Source organism: Protopterus annectens, chromosome 1.part1, assembly GCF_019279795.1.
Source record: "Protopterus annectens isolate FY-2018-M chromosome 1.part1, PAN1.0, whole genome shotgun sequence".
Lineage (NCBI taxonomy): Eukaryota > Metazoa > Chordata > Ceratodontiformes > Protopteridae > Protopterus > Protopterus annectens.
Genome location: NC_056726.1, coordinates 449,404,931 through 449,421,103, shown reverse-complemented (window position 1 = coordinate 449,421,103; position 16,173 = coordinate 449,404,931). Strand labels below are relative to the sequence as shown.

Sequence of the window (16,173 nt, the reverse complement as noted above, 5' to 3'; positions counted from 1 at the left end):
TTCACCAACCAACTCCATACCTTCACACTTCAAGGCATAGTGGTGCAATATGCAGATGACTCAACTCTAATATGTGCAGCCTCCTTCCCACAAGAACTCCAAACCATAATCTAAGAATCCTTTTTATCTGTGGAATTATGCCTTACTAACTCTCAATTCATTCTAAATCCAAAAAAAAACCTAAGCTTCTCTTCCACCCATCAAGATCCCCCTAGCCTTCACTCTCTTTCAATATCCTATCCACAAATTAAAACTATTATCACCCCAATAGCTCACACTAAACTGCTAGGTGTAGAAATTAACAATAACTTGAAATTCGATATCCACATATCTCAGTCCATTAAAAAGGTCCACAAAAGCAAGGTCTTCATTACAGAAACAAAATTTCTGACAAGAAATACAAAAGCTACTATCGCTCACACACTCTTCCTGTCAACTCTCCTGTATGCCTCCCCAATACTAACCAACCTCTGCAAAACTGGTCTAAACAAATTGAATTCTTGTTATAATAAAATTGCTAAGTTTGCCACTGATGCCTCATATAGGACACATCACTGTACTTCTCTTAAACAGCTAAAATGGCTAGATTTCACCAACTGCTACGTTTTAACCAATTAACCTTTGCCCACAAAATACTACATCATCCACATAAAACCCCTGCTCTACAAAATCTTATACAACCACACAATGCTTCTAGAACACTACGTTCCAGTTATAAACTCCTCCTAGCCATCACCAAAGCTAACAACTCAGTTGGCGAATTGCTCTTCTCAAATTTCATTCCAAAAATATGGAATAAACTGCCACCCCCTATAACCTCCAACAGCTCTATGCCACAATTTAAAAAACTCCTAAAATCTCACTTGACAGACACCTGGCTTTGTTCTTGCAACTGTCCTGGTTACGCCTTACCTCAACACTCAAAGTGATCTTACTCCAATATCTGAACTCAGCTGTCAAGACACTTCACCCTCTCTCATTTAAACTGTATATATTTACATTGAGAAAACTATAAGATCTATAATTATGTAACTTTTTGTGAATATACTATGTAAATATTTACATCTAGATAACTGTATTGTCTATCATCATGTACCCGTTTTTGTTGTAGATTTTTAATCATTTTCTTACGTATTTGTCAACTTATGTAACTTTTGTATTGTAATACTGGAGCTTTTCTCCCCGGGCTTCCTCTGAAAAAGGACCTGCATCCAGTCAAACTTTCCCGGTAAACAAATGTAAAATAAAATAAATAGTCAAAATAATGCAAGGGCATTTTATTTTATTTATCACATTTGAATGTATTGCCGAGGAATACACAGACAGCAAAATACCTGTAGCTTTTTGCTGTTATTTCACACCCAGTGGGGACATACAGCCATTCAGGCTAAAAAATTCACAACTTTTTATTTTATACTGTCACAACTATATTCTCTCTCTCCTGGGGTAATTCCACCATTGAGTTTTTTGTAGTCTGAAGGGAAGAAGTAAGTGACAGCAACTTCAAAAGCCAGGAAATATGACATCCTGGCTAACTCATGGAACAAAAGGAGGAAGTCAGGATGCTCATAAAAACTCAATTTCACTTTTTAAAAAAAAAAAGATTATTTTAGACCCCCTTGTATTTTATATTTCTACAAGCACATTTGACAGACAGTGTAGCACAAAAATAACAAATATGGAAGAGGTACTTCAAACAACCACTAACACTTTTTATAAAGGATTATTAACCTTAAAAACAGTCATCAACACTTTTACTCAGGATTCCCAACATTGACTGTATTTCTACTTCCACTCTAAGTGAATATTGTTGTGACTGGCCAGCAGAGGCTAGGGTGAATTAATTCTGTCAGCTACGCCCTTACAATGCATCATACATCTAAACTCCTTTGCTAAAGGATCAGGATCAAAACCAGAAAACAAAGGCCCAAAATTTTCAAATATTCTCTCCTCCTTTTTCTTTCGGCTGCTCCCATTATGGGTCGCCATAGAAGATCAACTGTTTCCATTTCTTCATGTCCTCTGCATCCTGCTCTATCACACCGACCACCTGCATGTCCTCTCTCACCACATTCATAAACCTTAACTTAGACCTTCCTCTTTTCCTCTTACCAGACACCTCCATCCTTAGCATCCTTTTCCCAATATACCCAGCATCACTCCTCAGCACTTCCAAACCAATGCAATCTTGCCTCTCTAGCTTCATCTCCAAACCGTCCAACCTAAGCTGACCTTCTAATATACTCATTTCTAATACTGTCCATCCTCATCACACTCAATGCAAATGTTAACGTCTTTAACTTTGCCACCTCCAGCTCTAAACATCTGTCTTTTTGTCAGTGCCACTGTCTCCAACCCATATAACATAGCTGGTCTGACTACCATCTTGTAGTACCTTCCCTTTCACTCTTACTGGTACAAGTCTGTCATAAATCACTCCCGACACTCTTCCCCACCTACTCCACCCTGCCTGCACTCTCTTCTTCACCTCTCTTCCACACTCAGCATTATTCTGAACTGCTGATCCCAAGTTTTTAAGCTCATCCACCTTCGCCAACTCTACTCCCTACATCCTCACCATTCCTCTATCCTTCCTCTCATTCACACACATATATTCTGTCTTAGTTCTGCTGACCTTCATTCTTCTCCTCTCTAGAGCATATCTTCACCTCTCCAGGGTCTTTTCAACCTGTTCCATACAAATCACAATGTCATCCACAAATATCATAGTTCACGGGGACTCCTGTCTGATCTCGTATGTCAACCTGTCCATCACCATTACAAGTAAGAAAGAGCTCAGAGCTGATCCTTGATGTAATCCCACCTCCACCTTGAATGCATCCATCACTCCTACCGCAGACCTCACCACTATCACGTTGCCCACGTACATATCCTATACCACTTTTTGCCACTCCCGACTTCCTCATACAATACCACAACTCCTCTCTAGGCACCCTGTCATATGCTTTCTCGAAGTCCACAAAGACACAATGTGACTCCTTCTGATCTTCTCTATACTTTTCCATCAACACTCTCAGAGCAAATATCACATTTGTAGTGCTCTTTCCTGGCATGAAACCATAATGCTGCTCACTAATCATCACCTCCCTTCTTAACTTAGCTTCCACTACTCTTTCCAATTACTTCATGCTGTGGTTGATTTTTTTTTTTTTTTAAATTTTCAAATATTCTAATTCACTTAAAAATTTAACAAAATAACAAATTTTGAACATGCATTTTCTGAAAAATAAAAATTATGGAACCAATGTCCAGCATTACTAACTGTAATCCTCAGTGATTTATCAGAAAAATAAGACATTTTAGGAGGAGCGGGGCAAAAGCCTGCAAAATCATGCTCAGTGAAAAACAATGTAGCACATTACAGGCAAAAAATAGCTTTCCAAGAAAACAAGATCACATCAGTAAGTTCCCCCATGATAGAATTCAGGGAAAGAAATATAATTAAAAATAATCAATTATGCTGCAGGCAAGTTTGGATTACTTAGAACTAAACGAAAAGATAAAACATATGTTTTTCAGTTTCTGCTCTAACTGTCCTTTAGGAGAGTATCTGGTACATACTTACATCTGCATGCCCTCTCTCTTACTGCAACATTATAGTCATGACGACATCATCACAACAATTGTGCAGCTGCACATGCATGCATGACAACATGATCTCACGTTCTTAACAATTAAGCACTGTATTGAAGTACCTTAATAAATAAACTTAAAACCAGTAACAATATTAAAAGATTGAAGTATTTGAATTTTATTTTATTCCAGTTGCTGTGCACCCCTTAATATTCCTATAGTTTCTGTTTAGCAGTACAAAAGAGAAAGCAAATGAAAGGGGAGCACTATTCCTGGTTGAAGTCTATGAACTCTAGGGAAATAATAAGGGTTCATTACTAAGGCATTATCGCATACAATGATTACTTCTTTACTTCAAAGACATATGGTGTGCATTTTAGAGGGTAGACAAAAAATAATTGGTGCACCGCTCTTTTATGCTGCAATGAAAGCTGTATTTTTTTTTCAAATGCTGTTGCCCACCACTGTACATCTTTTTAACATAGATGTGAAGGCTGGTTCTTCACATCTATTTGCTTACTATACACTGCAACATTGTTACTTCAGCTAGATCCTGTCTTTAGATCCCTCGGTTTACTTTCCCAAGCAAACTGCACACAGTTTCTTAAGTATGTCTGTTCTCTTTCTTACCAGAACTCATATGAAGAGATAACAATAAAATGTTTAATAACTTATACCAGTTACACAAATATGAACTCTCCTGCATCACAGAAAGATTCTCACCTTCTTAAAATTACTCAAGGACATAAACTCAACTTTCAACAACTATTCTGGAATCAGAGCAAAATGTGAAATATAATCAGAGACAAAAACAGGAACACTTTTTAAACATCTAAAATAATCTGTCAATATCATAGTACAATATCCCATGATGCCTTTTAAACAGCATGAAACATGACTTACCAGGGCCTCTGTAATTACTATTTAACTGTAGTCTGCAAACAGGCTTCATGACTTATGACCAGAGAAAGGCAATAGTCATCCCTCTGCACAAAGGTGGGCCATCTACATACCGTGGAAACTACAGACCCATAAGTCTCTCTATTCTTACATATACAGCCATGGAAAGAATTATCATGGAAATGATTAACAGAGATACAGTAAACCTCCAGACACTGGATCTAACCCAGTCGGGTTTTGTCAAGGGCAGATCATGCCTACTCAACCTGGTGTACTTCTTTCAGAAGGTCACCAAAGCAATGGATGAGGGCAAAATTGTTCACACTGCCTACCTTGACCTGGTCAAGGCATTTGACACAATACCGCACTCAGGCATTTTTGACAAACTCGAGAGGTTAGGTACAAATCTGTATGCCACAAGGTGGATAGCCAACTGGATCACAGACAGGACCCAGGAAGTAAGAATTGGGGAGTCCATCTCCACAAAGAGGCCAGTCACAAGTGGAGTCCCTCATGGATCAGTCCTTGTACTGCTTCTTTTTGCCACTTAATTTGCAGAAGTCAAGGCCAATGTCAGTGGTCTCTGGCTGACTAAATTTGCAGATGATTGCAAATTAGGAGCGGTCACTGAATCTCACACTGAAACAAATGTTCTCCAGGAGGGGCTGACACAGACAAACAACTGGTGTCACAGCCATGGACTAAAACTAAATGCCAAGAAATGCATAATGGTATCCTTTGGGAAGTCATCCATCCCTGGTAACTATCATATTGACAACACACCCCTTACAGTTAACCCAGTAGTCAGGGACTTAAGAGACACACATAGATAGTAATTTAGCCTTTGACCAACACGTGTCTATAGTGGTGAGGAAATCATTCTATGTTGCACAACTTATAAACAAAGGCATGTCATCTAAATCCAAGGAAGACATTGTTAATTGTATTCAGCATTCATCAGACTTATCATTGAGTACAATGGTATGTACCTACCCAGGCATATCCAACAACTGGACATGTCCACAGAGTTTCCTCACTGAAAGAACACAGGGGATAAGTAAAATGTCCTATGCAGACCTCCTCAAGAACCTATCCCTGTATTCTTTATCCTAAATGCTTTTGAGGGGAGATCTATGCCTGGCATGCAGGGCACTATCAGACCCCACTCTAATGGACCTCCTGCATATCTACAAATCAAACAGCACCATAATTACCTGATCTAAAGACTTAAACCTTGCCTGTGATACAAATAAAACCTGCTGGAGAGATAGGTATGTATCCCACAGACTACCCCATCTATGAAACAGGTTCCCCGTCCATGTGAAGCAGAGTTCCTCTCTAACCCAATTCAAGTGCAACTTGGACAATTGGATGGGAAACCGGAAATTCATCTCTGGTTTGGCACCTATTTCTCTAATGGACATAGGTAACCTGTAAATGTTTCATTTCCCAGGCCCATGCTTACACATATCAAGGGTATCAGAACTTGTCAGAGATTTGGGATGCATGGCTAGGCTTAAAAAGGCCCTTGTGGTCATTAGCCTAGTAAACACCTATGAACCTATGGAATCAGAGCAAAATGTGAAAAATAAGAGACAAAGCAACAAAACCGGGAACACTTTTTAAACATCCAAAACAATCTGTCAGTATCATATTCATGTAAGCTCTATACTGTTACACAATTTTTACATTGTGTTTTCTTGCTCGCATTTTATAAGTTTCTGCCTCAGTAACATCTTTTCTCTCCAGGTTCCAACTGTAAATGAGACTTGCCCAACAGGACTAATTCTGTAAACAAAGAATAATAAGCAAGACAACAAATAAATGTAGAATCAAATAAGAGAAGTGTACTTCACATAAAACTTCCAGGAATACCATACAAGCCATTATTAAAACACAAGTACAATGTAGGATTCCTTTAGTTGCATACTCTGATGTAAATTCTAACAGGGAACTGGTAAAATACAGACTACTGAGTGCACTGATCACACTAAAGGGAACCATGGCAATTAACAAAACTATAATGGACTAATGGAAATTATTCCTTATAACTCTTATGAATTACACCTAGCAACACATTTCTACAACAAAATGCAACAGTTACTGCCATCATATGCAACAGTATACTATCACTTTTGTTTTGCAAGGTTGGTAGCCTATTGGTCTGCTAAACCCGACTTTAACTTTAGAATTAAAAAGATGTCTAAAGACTCAGCAGGAGGGAAGCATAAGAGGATTAAGCCTGGTGCCAGACTACTTATACTTCAGTAATGGTATGGTGCGCCCCTTCACTTGTGTTTCAGACATGTGGAAATACTCCATTACTGTACTTCCACATTACAATTGTTCCAATACTATTAACTTAGAATGTATGACAGAAAAAAAGGTTTTACATTAGCAATCATCTTCTAAAGAAAAAAGTCTGTACATGTAATACCTGGCATTATTCATGGACAGCTACCCTGCTACACTGTTTCACCACAAATCTTCATTTATTTATTTGTTTTACGGAAAATAGACATTCTGATGCAAAATCATGGACTTCCCTGGAAATTCTAGAAGAGATGACACACACAGAGGCAACCCAAAAACAAATAAAGTCGATTCCTCAGCTTTGGAGTGCAACACATAACACATCAATGCGATGGTTATATAACACTACTTATGGGAATGCACTGCTTCTCTTTACACTTAAAATAATTTCTAAAAGAACTAGTAGGTGCCTCCCCAAGTTGAAATTACACTGCTTAATAGTTTAGTGAGAACGTCATTTATTTTTACTCATTTCACATTGTTAAAATGGCAGATACAATTTACAGAAGGAATCTACAAATTTATATTTGAAAGACAGTACAAAATATTGCAAATGTGAGTTTTTAGAGAAGTAAGCAGTTACACACACATATGGGAAGCTAACCAAATGCGAGTATTCAGTAATTAAACGACAAAACACAAGTTATAGAACATTTAACATAAGGTCTGTACTATTGTGTACTATACAAACATTATAATTCCCCTTACAGGAACTCCAAAATAATGTAGAAATATGTTTTTGACAATAAACATGCAAAACAGGTGTAATAAGGTAGAAGTCCCAACTTTTCACCCCCCAGAACTAGGGACAGAGAATAGATTGATTAAGGCCCGGAATTAGGAGAGTTTTAAATACCAAGTGTATGTAAATGGTGTGAAGTAGTATGCATTTTTCTGAAGTATAAGAAGTCTGTAATCGTAATTGTTATCAAAATTTACTGACGTGCAATACACCATCTTTTCTTAAAAAAATCAACTTTTGGATGGCCAGAGCAAACCTATTCTGATCCAGAATTAGGGATGTTCCTAAAAGCAGTAGCCAACTAAAATGACAGCACTAAGCAAACATATTAGACAATAAGTCATAAAAACAAAAGAAAAAAGTAGAGACCTGAACTGACAGTTGTACTTTCCTGCTCTTAAAATTAGTGGTATTCCTGAAAGATTTGTCACTACTCCCATGTATTACACTATACCAACGCTACGGATCCAAGGCAAACTTACTAAATCAAGCTAAGTGACCAGATATCATCAGATCACAACAAATAAGAAATCAACTTTTTTCGGGGTAAGGGTGGAGAACATGTTCAAAACTATGTTATATTACATACTGTTAACGTGATCGCCTTGAGCAAAACATGACAGCCCAATATATAGTTAAGTAAACCCTGCTGTTCTTACACCCTTTCACGTAACCAACTATGCGACTATTACTACCAGACACCAGCAACCTGCACTTTAAGTAATTGCCGAGTTCGCTCAGGGAGGGGGAGCAGAATGTCCCACATCTGATTCGCATGAGAACTACACATGGCACTGACATATGCAGTACAAACCACTCATAAAGCTTTACTTCAGAGGCGCAACCTAACATTTTAAACCCACCGTTTAGAAGAAGCTAAACTCTAACAGCTTATAACATATTATTCCAAAAGTGCATCTTGGGAGAACCACTGAACTCGGAGATACGTGTTGGATGGTAGTCCCTGCGACGTGCTCGTCCCCGCCTCTCCAACAAACGGAATTGCGCATGTGCTTCATCCATCCGTCTATCTATTCACAACCCCTTTTTCCTATTTTTGCACATGTAGTCAGGTTGTCACTTCAACAGTGACAGTCATCTAGAGCCAAGGTTTCACTGCCAGTTAGCTAGCCTTAACGGTAGTTCTTCCCCACAGCATATTCACACCTGTGGCCAGTTTAGAATTAGAATATCTAATTTACCTACTGCATATCTTTGGAATGTGGGAGGAAACTCACGCAAGCACAGAAAGAACATGTAGACTCTGCACAGAAAGCACTCCAGCCGAGATTCGAACCAGGAACCTCTTGCTGTGAATAGGGTTACCACCTGTCCCTCTGTGGACAGTTGTGTCCTGCAAGAAAAACTAAAAAACGGCAATTGTGCCGAGATTTTAGGCAAAAATATTTCATTACTTTTCTTTGTTAGCTGCATAAAATATTTATTTTGTATCTAAAACATCTGTTATATGAAATAGCATAAGCAACCCAAATACTACAATAATAAGCTTTTATTTTGGCAAAAAGTAAAGTTCTAGCCCTTTGCACTAGCCATGACTATGTTTTGTCCTGTACAATCTCATCTATTTACAGAAAATGTCCTACTTTGGATATTTGAAAAGGTGGCAACCCTAGCTGTGAAGCGACAACATTATAAAATCGTAGACTAGTTAGAGGTGGTGTAGCGTCTTCTGTGTGAGTTCAGTTTTACTGTCAAAGTTTTTTTCTCCCTGATGCCATTTTATGGACAATTTACAAAGCAAAAGGTAAAACGGTGTACAGGTAAACCATTCAGTAAAAACTACAAGAAGGACCCAGCCAAGCTACCATCTTCACTGTATCAAATCTCCTATAGTGGAGGCAGATCGGAACTATGCAGATGACACATTAAGGACATAATGTTTCAAGTATATATCTTGTGAATGCCCAAAACAAACATTTCTTGTTTCATACTTTTTCTAGTACAGTATAACTGTAGGGCTGCCATATTTTCAGTAATCTAAAGTGGGGCACATGAGGTGTGGCTACTATATGACATCATGGGATGTGGTCAGGGGGTAGAGGCTGGACAAAGCTACAAATAATGGGGGGCAAAGACCTAAAAATAGGGACACTTTATTCCTCTTACAAAAGTCTGCCATTATTTTCTGACTTCAGTCCTCGGTTATTTGCCAGAAAACTTCAATTTTATGAGAAACAGACCAAAAATATGAGTCAAAAACTTGGACACTGCAAAAATCTAGACAGCTGAGAACTATGAAGCTAGATACTGCAAAAAGCACTCCATTTACTTCTGGACATAGCCCCCCAAAATAAATAAATGTATATACACATATCACACATATGTTTGAGTGTACATACATATGTACAGGGCCGGTGCTAGTATTTTGGGGGCCCCCAGCAAGTTTCAAGTTGGGGGCCCTACCCAGGAGAATATAAAATGTGTGACCATATTGCCATCACGCCTCCTTTCCTATCAAGCTCATGCAGCACCATTTAACAATCACTGTATAATGTTATTACATTCAGACCATTAAAAAGATTTGAAATGTCAAGGTACGCACTGGCTGGCATTTAGTACCAAGCCCTTGCACCACAGTAAGGTAGCCACTCACAATGGTACACACACACACACACACACACACACACACACACACACACACTGACTGGGACTGCGCAGTGGTGCAGCAGTTAACTTTGTCACCCCCCCCCCCCAGCAAGAGGTTCTCTGGTTTGATTCTCAGCTGGGGTGCCTTCTGTGCGGAGTCTGCATGTCCTCCCTGTGTTCGTGTGGTTTCCTCCCACATTCCAAAGACATGCTTCTGCAGCATTTCTCCCTGGGCCTCTGCTAAAAATAGGCTCTGTCCTAGTTGGACTTTCCCAGTCAACAAATGTTAAATAAATAAAATTTAGTACTAATAAATTATGACAAGCCGCTGTACCACAGCAAGGTAGCCACATACAGAGGTTCACACACTGACTGGCATTTAATACTAATGCTACATTACGACAAGCCCCTTGTACCACAGCAAGGTAGCCACTCACACACTGACTGGCATTTAGTAGTAATGTTGTTACATTATGGCAAGCCTCTGTACAGCATCAAGGTAGCCAGTCTCACAGAGGTACACAAAGACACCCACACAGACTCCCTCACACAGGACAGAGACACGAGACAGACAATTACACAGACTCGCAGACAGGACATAGACACCCACACATTATGGACAGCACCATAGTAAGACTGAACATTAAGAATTTAAAATACTGGGTTTATGAACTAATAATGATGCTAGAATAAGATTTTGCAGTAGCATGCATTGTGTGACCCCACATGTTTGAAGAACAGACCAAAACTAGCAAACATCTGGACATTGTGCAACATTCTCACAGCCCCTACCAACCGCCTAACCTCTCAGCATAATTCCAAAGCTGAAAATAACTACAGAACAAAGGTGTAACATCAAGGATAGTTACAAACATTGCTATGATAAACTTAGAAATATATTAGAATAACAGGGATGGCATTAGCATTCATTACAATAATCAATACATTCTGCAGAACTCTCATAGTCCCCCCAAAAGTCTCAGCACAATTCTAGAGGAAGTACAAACAAACAAAAAAAAAAACAAGGACGTAACATTAGGGGGTTTAAAACATTGTGGTTATGAACTAATAAAAATGGTAGGATGGTAGAATAACAGATTTTTCCAGTAGCATGCATTGTGTGAATTCACATTTTTGATGACTAACAGACCAAAAATACAGGTCAAACATCTAAACATTGTGCAACATTCTCACAGCCCCTACCCCTCTCTTCTAACCTCACAGCTTAATAATTCCAGACAAATCCTGGAAAAAAAATGCAGAACAAAGGTATAACATCAGGGATAGTTTGAAACTTTGCTATGATCAACTTTGATAGTAGAACAGGGGTTGCACTGGCACTCAATAAGACATCAGTACATTCTGCAGAATTGTCACAGCCCTTACCCCCCAGTATCTCAGCACAATAAATCTAGATGAAGTGAAAGTAAAATAAAAACACAAAGGCATAACATAAAAAACAATGTGCTTATCAGCAAATATTGATGCTGGAATAACAGATTATGAAGTAAAATGCATTGCGTAATCCCATGTTTTAATGAAAATAGATAAATACCAGGCAAACATCTGAATATTGCACAACATTCTCACAGACTGTAACCCCCCTACCAACCTTTCAGCACAATAATTCTAGACAAAGCAAAAACTTATCATAGAACAAAGGTGTACCATCAGGGATAGTTGTAATTGCTGCCGGTGTACACAATACTAGTATAACAGGGTTTGCATTTATACACATTAAAACAGCAGCTGTACATTCTGCAACATTCTCACAGCCACTAACTCCCCTCCCAACCTCTCAGCACAATAATTCTAGACAGAGCAAAAAAATGATCATAGAACAAAGGTGTAGCATCAGGCATAGTTGTAAACATTGCCAGTATGCACAAAACATGCTAGCAGAACAGGATTTGCATTGGTATACGTTAAAGCATCTGTATATTCTGCAGCATTCTCACAGCCACTGTCCCCCACTACCAATATTTCAGCACAATTGTACACAAAACAAAAATGCAATATTGAATATTCTTATGCAAGACTAGATAAAAAAAACTACATCAAATCTGGACATTAATTATAAACAAGCCTTTCTTCCTCAGTCTCTTAGCAGAAGAATTCTGGACAAAGATAAAATAAAACTGTTATAACCACAGCCCCTCACTCCCCCCCCCCCACACACACACACATACACACAAATCATCATAGTGTAACAACTCTGCAGAAAAAAAGTTATACAATCCAGTCCCTAGGTTTCCTAGCCCCCCCCCAGCAAAAAATAAAGTTAAAAATAAACCCAGCAACTTATCTTTTCTGCAGTTGATAGAAGGCTGCTACTAATCCTCTGCTTGCTTCTACTACACACAGACCAGACCTGTTCAGTCCTTTTAAATTGCCCTCAGAAGGACAGTTTCTCAGATCTTTTAGAAATTGTCCTTACAAGGGCAGTTAAAATACAGCTGCTTTGCTGGTCCCAATGTCATTCCAGCAAAACCTGCATCCTCCATCCATCCTCACAGCATACCTCTCAACATCTTAGCATGAAAAATCTGGACAAAGCCAAAAATAATAGGGGTACAAAGGCTTAAAAATAGGGACACTTTTTAAATATTGCTTATATAAACTTACAAACTTGCTTTCAGACTTTGCTTTAGCATACATTTTTCTGAAGGATATAAAGTCTAAAACTTAAATGTATGTGTCTGCTATTATTTAGTGACTTCAGTACACATTACTGTATAAGAAAACCACAAATTTTATGAAGAACAAACCAAAAATATAAAGCAAAAATCTGGATATTCTTAAAAATCTGGGCAGTTGAGATATGTGCCTAATGTCGACAATCCAAAGAATATAAATATTGGAAGAGCGTTGCACCACAGGTATTAATATTTCATCTGAGTATTCAAAACTTGCTAAGCAACCAAAATGGCAGAAAGACAGCTTCAAAACAACAGCTTCAATAACAGGCTTTTACCATGTTGAAGCCACAATATATGAAATATAGAGCTTTGCTGTTGTAAAAGTCAAGTGGCGTTGTAATTCCACAGCTTTAAAACATGTGGATGTCATAAAAACAGAAAATACGAACATAAAAGTGAAGAACCCTTCTGATGTAAACAATGGACAAGCGCTTTCAGCTTTTTCAAGCCTTCTTCAGATCCCTCTTCCAATATTTACATTGTTTTTTGTTCTGCTGAGCATTCTTTAGCGGAATTCACTTCTTTTTCTGGATTTGACAATCCAAAGAAGTGACCCAACAGACCACATATTACGGTAAACCCAATCAGGAAGCTAGAACTTGCTTCTTGATTGCTACAGCCAATCAGGTCTCTTGCTTCACTGAAGCGGACCTGATTGAGAGCAGATAACAAGTATAGCAAGGGACCTGATTGGCTGCAGCCATCAAGAAAGCAAGTTCTTACAGAAAAAAAAAGCGGAATCGCGCGACAGTGCTGCTGAATGAATGAGGCACCAAGCAAGGAGTGGAAGCGATGTTGAAACCCACGGCTGCTTCATATGGGGGCCCTCGTACATGGGGAGATAATTGGGGGCTCCTCGCAGCCACAGGTTTGGTGGGTGCCTAACACCGGCTATGTCCAAGGATGTGGACATGGTTCTAGTTCCTCATAAGGATAGAGGCCAGTGTAGAAGACATTCACCATCAAGGGGTGTCAGACCTGAACTGCTATACCACACATATGGCACCACTCCTTGTTTGTGTAATCCCCATGATGGGACATTCGAGAACACAAGGGGAGCAACTAGGGCACAGAAAACCACTCTGCTAAAAATATGTCAGCTCAACTCTCTGGTTTCTGTATTGGTACTGTGGCCATCTACACCACTACAAGGGAGCTTCTTCCACAGGGGAGACTCTGACATTGCAGATCTGCACTGGGATATTGATACTAAGCATGAAAACCCATGAATGATGGAATACTGGGGAACAGCTGAAAGCTATAGTCTCTAATGGATGGGATGGAAAAAGAAGCAAAAGAAAAAAATCTCTGTGGTCCAACTAAGAATCCACTTTATGAACAAACCCAAACTGATGTAAACACTCTAAAAGGTTACCAAGGCAGAGTGGTAGTGTAAGGCTCCCACGATGAATGTGGACGAATGTTCAAAAAGGGCTGGTGTAATAGCATAAGCATCCTCAGACTAACTAAGAACATGAGAGGTGACACCTTAAGGGAGTTTATTGCCAGACAATGGATGAAATGGTTTAAAATCAACATAGAACTTGTTACACTACTAATCAATGCAACTTCACTGGATAAGATTTCAACTTTTCAGTTTTAACCAGTCAATTTTAACTCAGCAATCCATATTATCTACAGAAAATAACTGTATATACTGCTTCTGTGTGTGACCCACCAGGGATTCTCCATATGTGTTCTTTTCTCTTTATACCATACTTTTTGTGACTGTGAAGTTAGTAAGGATGGCACACAGGAGGAATGTCCGCTGTAAAAAGAAACACTTCTAAAAAACTTTTTTTTTCATTGGGTTGAATCTTTCAGCATTGTACTGTTTTGGTCTGGTTGAAGATTCAGTGAATTATAAACTTGTGGAGACATATTAAATGCCATTGTACATTGTTTCTAATGGGCATACTGAAATGGGAAACAAACACATGCTTTCACTGAATATGGCCACCCAAGACAATAATGGTGTGTTTCTGGGGAGTTACCAGGATAACATGTGCTTGAACACAAACTTTAAAAACACAGCTAAAAGACTGATTCATTTCAGTTGTACAGGTTGGCCTTTATAAGAATTGCTGGTGCTTTTACCCTATATTTTACAATGCAAGAACCAGGGCTTTTTTTTTCAAAGTTTCTCATTACCCACTAAGTGCAATATGAAAAAAAAAATCTATGCTTTTTGGAAACGTTTCTTCACTCCAGTAGGTTGATTTCTAATGTTGGATCCTCTCACAGAACCACAAGGTCCAGCATTAATGTAAGTTAGAAACAGTGTAATTTCAGTAGAAAGTATCTAGAATCTACTGCATGGTAAAGTGCAAGTGAGGACCTAAAAGTTCCTCCCAATGGCAATACTCAAAACAGCAAAAGGATGAAGAAGTCTCCTATGAAGGCTAGTGACAAATGCAAATGCTACATTTACTTCCCTTTAGGCTATTATCTGAGAACACATGAATTACTGATCTTCATATTCTTCTAGCATGTTTTTCCGCCTACCCAGTCAGGAGATGGACATTCCAATGTATGACATATTTTGCATGTTCTACTCAGACAATGACTTGACAGCTTGAATATATTCAACGCATGCTGTCTCTGCTTTCCTTCCAACTTTAAAAAAATTAAAAAAAAGGACTTAGTTCGCAGGCTGCTGCAGCCAATCAGATCCCTTGTTTCAGCGAGCAGACCTGATTGAGTGCAGCTTGCCAGCGAATCAAAAAAAAAAAAAAACGAAAACACAGTTCCGATTTTCGCGGTGATGGCAGGGTCCAGGAAGCCAGACTATGTGGACGTCCATGAGGAGCCAAGCTGAAGAAGAGCAACACCAGTCGGAGCAACCCGCAGCTGCTGAATGGGAGCCCTCATTTGCGGGGAGGTAATCTGGGGCTCGCGGGTGCCTAACGCCAACTATGCATATGTATATATGTGTGTGTGTGTACGTACATATGTATATATGGGTGTAGGATACCTGATCATACAGACACATTGCCAACAGCTAGATCAATGTAAAAATGTCAAATTAATCCCCGGAGCATGTGTAGAACATGTCAATATTTATTAATTCAACATTTTGACATCACTCTCCTGGCTGTTGGCATTGAGTCCATTCAATCAAGAGTCCTAAACTTATATAAATTAGTTCTTGTAAATCATCTCAAAACAGCCACTATAAAATCTGGTTGCAATGTACAACACATCTCATTTATCTCTGAAAGCAGCATTAACAAAAATAATAAAATAATAAAATAAAATACATCTCCACCTTTAAATGTTACAGAACTAAAATGCTAATTGTATTTACCACTAAAGGGC

The 16,173-nt window shown here is 38.8% G+C and overlaps 1 protein-coding gene across 8 annotated transcripts in view; it reads right to left on the bottom strand.

The window, feature by feature from the left end:
* B3GALNT2 (beta-1,3-N-acetylgalactosaminyltransferase 2) overlaps positions 1 to 8,551 on the bottom strand; it is a 1,092,678-nt gene extending 1,084,127 nt beyond the window's left edge. For 5 of the 8 annotated variants that reach the window (XM_044075837.1, XM_044075856.1, XM_044075828.1 and 2 more), the window contains exon 1: positions 8,413 to 8,551. The gene's annotated coding sequence lies outside the window, so the exon portion shown is untranslated. Of the gene's footprint in view, positions 1 to 7,918; positions 8,005 to 8,031; positions 8,051 to 8,138; positions 8,272 to 8,412 lie in introns of those variants that run through there. The other 3 variants (XM_044075846.1, XM_044075872.1, XM_044075863.1) reach the window with 3 other exon arrangements.
* Positions 8,552 to 16,173: the final 7,622 nt, after the last annotated feature.